This window comes from Coenobita brevimanus, chromosome 101 (genome assembly GCF_032717465.1).
Source record: "Coenobita brevimanus isolate Jiangsu-jjx chromosome 101, ASM3271746v2, whole genome shotgun sequence".
Taxonomy (NCBI): Eukaryota; Metazoa; Arthropoda; class Malacostraca; order Decapoda; family Coenobitidae; genus Coenobita; species Coenobita brevimanus.
Genome location: NC_137054.1, coordinates 27,652,090 through 27,656,138, shown reverse-complemented (window position 1 = coordinate 27,656,138; position 4,049 = coordinate 27,652,090). Strand labels below are relative to the sequence as shown.

General features: G+C 38.8%; 1 pseudogene; it reads left to right on the top strand.

Moving 5' to 3' along the window:
• The first annotated feature begins 3,246 nt into the window (after window positions 1-3,246).
• On the top strand, window positions 3,247-3,366 carry LOC145415205 (5S ribosomal RNA; annotated as a pseudogene).
• Window positions 3,367-4,049: the final 683 nt, after the last annotated feature.

Sequence of the window (4,049 nt, the reverse complement as noted above, 5' to 3'; positions counted from 1 at the left end):
TCGATTAGGGAGAGTTCAGCCTCATTCGCAGGAGCAATGAGGACTGAGGTGTCAAAGTGGTTCGAGTAGTGTTATTTAATGGAATGTTTACAGATGGTGCTGTATGATGACTTGGCTAATGACTGTTTGTTCTCAGAGATCGTCCAAAATGAAAAGCTGCAAAACCTTTGCAGGCATTTTGTTTCGCCAATGTACATTGTATTATGAAAATGACATGTGTACTGACAAACTACAGATGCTTGTAGTTTTGTAGGCACAGTATCCTTGACCCTAAAGAAGCTGGTTATAGTACGATTAGGCCTAAATGTAACCCTAATTTTTATCTGGGTATAGAATTATCAGTGTGTGTGTGTGTGTGTGTGTGTGTGTGTGTTGATACACTGTACTTCCTGGCGACAGTGTGGTAATTTTCACCTAAGATGGTGTAATCTATGATAATGGAGAAAGCTCATACATACAGTTAACTCCCACTACGATGATGTTTTCATTATTATTTCTACCCTCAGACAAAACAGCTTAGGTGAGAGCAACCCCTGGTGGTGAGATTATTAATGAAGGTTGTATCTAACTCCTTCCAAAGCTAAATGAAATTAACTGTTAATGGCAAGAATCCTTAAATATATAGATGAGAATGTTCGTTTGTCTGTCTATGCTGCCTTTCCTGTATGGAAATCGAGAGAGATGCATGCAGAACTCAATAAACAGCTTTAATAGGTATAACTTTTTATGGCAAATTTGCTATGTACATTACTGTACAGTTGCCATAGTGTCACCTCTGATGACTATCATCAGAACTAATTAGAAATTGTTAAATAGCCTAAACATGGTGGAAAAATGGTAGCTAATTACTGTAGATTTTTTTTTTTTACCTTCACAACCATATTATTACTAGCTACAACAGGTCAGATAGGTGGATGGATTAGTGGGTGGGCAAGGTGGGTGGGGTAGGTGGGTATGGTTGGCAGGTGGTGGGAAAATAAGTCTGTGGCACGAATAGGTCTTTGGGGAATAGGTCCCTCAGAAAGTGGGTACAAAGGAGGAATATAGGTTCAGTGAGTAAAGTGGGACCCTGTTGGTCTTTTCCCAAAGGGGGAGTGGCCATCAAGGATCCCAGGCAATGCCGGTATGCACGATCATATGGTTTATCAGGGCAATGCCGGGCACCCAAGCTAGTATAACGTATATTAGAGTACATGCCAGAGTTTGAAAGGTTAATTCTTTCACAAAAATGATATTTGTGTTTTTCCCATACCATTTCCAGACGATTTTCTAAGTTTCATGAACAGGGATTGAACTGCAAGGGTTGTGATATAGCCTTAAAGAACCCCATTACTACATGAGATCTTTTATATGTTGGTTAAAATCGTCTGGCTGGAGCCTAATGAAGCTATAATGAACATCATCAGAATGAAGATATTAATTTCTTGAATGCTATGATATATTTCACATTTTAATGCGACTACTACTAAGATCATATTGCATCTCTTGTAAAAGCTGCTTCCAAGAGATTTGGTGTGTTAAGCCGACGCCATACCTTCTTTACCCTTGGACAGTTGTTGACTTTATACACGGGTTTTATTCGCCCTTGTTTAGAGTAGGCCTATAACTCACATGTGTGGGGAGGCTCCCCACATACAGCTCTTCTCAAAAGGGTGGAGTCAAAGGCTTTTCGTCTCATCAACTCTCCTCCTCTTACTGGCTCCCTTCAATCTCTGTCTCTTCGCCTCACTGTTGCATCTTTATATTTTTTCTATCGCTACTTCAATGGTCGCTGCTCCTTTGAACCGTCTGCTTGCATTCCTCCATCTCTTCGACAGGTGCTTCTAGCAACAAACTCTGATCCCTTTTCTGTCCAACTATCTAATGCAAGAGTTAACTGTTACTTCCACTCCTTCATTTATGCAACAGGTCAGCTCTGGAATTGTCTCCCTCTGCCTGTATTTCCTTCTTCCTATGATCTCCAGTTTTCAAACGCAGTATGCTCAGGCATCTCGAAATGAACGGATCTTGAATTTGGCTCTCCTTTTCTATTGTTTTTGTTTTTTCTTGGAGGGAACGGTTTGCATGCTCCTGGCCTTTGGTTCCTTCCTTCTTGCATTAAAAAAAAAAAAAGCTATTTCACCCAACTTAGAATGCAATGTGCAGGCAACCGTCATCCACACACTTGATGCAGTGTTGCCTACATCTTCTTTCTCCTTTATTATTCTTTTTCTGTGTCTGCTCTCCTCCCTTTCTGCTTCTTCTATCCTTCCTGTCATTTTCATTACTCCTCATTTTACTGTACTTCACTTGACCTAGCACTGAGTGACAAGCCTGATTGTGTCATGTAACACAGGAAACAATTTACTACACTGCATGGGAGCCATAAAACTAAATGACAGGGAGATATAGAACTTACTATCGTGTATTTGTTAACTGGGTGGAGAGATACAAATCCAGTGTCCATCCGGGAACCAAACTTCTACACTACACATCACGACTTGTTTTAACGAGGCGCCCTGCAAGAAATCATCGATTCATTGCATGGGACTGCTTTGCAAGAGTAGTTCACTGTCTGTTGTAAATGGATCTACTCGGTAAGACAGCCTGGCGTTGCTCAACAACAGCAACAATTTAATCTAACATGAATCCTGGATTTGAAGGGGTCATGGATAGAGGTATCTAAACCTTATTCTAAGAAAATGTCTTCTGAGCTAAAGAGAATGGTCTGGTTTAACAAGAACCCAGATAACATGGGGTTATTGGGCCAATATCTGCTCATTCCGGATTAGCATCGGTACCGCCGGTTTTCGGCAAATCGCATGTGACCTGCATTGGCTTAATACACAAAAGTACTCTTCCATACCCATTCTGGCAAACCAGAATTGAAACAGAATTTTATTGCCAGTGCTAGCATATACCTGAATTAGGTCTATAAAAGTCAAACCCTTATCACGCCATTTCCAGCTGTTTCTTTAATGTTTGTCTACTGTATATACAAATTTGACAATTTTTTTACTTTAATTTTAGAGAAAATTGAAACAAAAAATGGTTAGTTGATCGATGATCTTAAATATTCAATTTTTACTTGAAAATTTGAAAATTTTGCATTGTATTATACCTTTTCTGATTAACAATTGGTTATTTATTATTATTATTATTATTATTATTATTATTATAAATATTATTATTATTATTATTATAAATATTATTTTTATTATTATTATTATAAATATTATTTTTATTATTATTATTATTATTATTATTATTATTATGCCATACCACGTTGAGTACACCGCTTCCCGTCCGATCAGCGAAGTTAAGCAACATTGGGTCTGGTTAGTACTTGGATGGGTGACCACCTGGGAACACCAGATGCTGTTGGCATAACGTTCTCCCTACATGTCAAGTGGGGTTGGTGTAGGATTAGTGCCCCTCCCTGTAAAACAATTAACTCTAAGCCCTTGGCCACCCCGTTTGGGATACATGGCGTCTGGCAATGAATGAATGAATGATTATTATTATTATTATCATCTGAAACAGTGAATTTGCAATGGATATTCCCCTTGTTTTTCCGACTTTTCTTCCACCGCCCACAGTACCACTGATGTCTATCTTTCCAATATTTGCAGGGCAAATCACACTCTTTACACTAAATTTGACTTGGCTACGCTCCATGTTTTCTTAGTAGGTCAGTAAGTACTTCACTATTACCGTGGTAAAGTAAATATTGATTTTGTGTAGTTTATACTTTTTCCCCCCTTCCTGTGCTAAACCTGTTTTTTTTATTGTTATTATTATTTCAAACTATTTGGCTCCTATACAGGTCTGGCAGTCTGTCCAACAATTTTTTTTTTTTTTTTCTATCCTACTCTGGACAAAGGTTTCAGAGCCTATTACTTGGGGGCAGTGGCCTATCCCAAGGCCCAGTAGTCCTCCTACACCTCCACATGTCACCACTTCGGCACTAACACCCACCGTCCATATTGAATACATGCTAAGGTGCCTTGTATAGGACTGGTGTACTGTTATGTGTGCAATATATATCACACATGCTTTATTAAAGAACC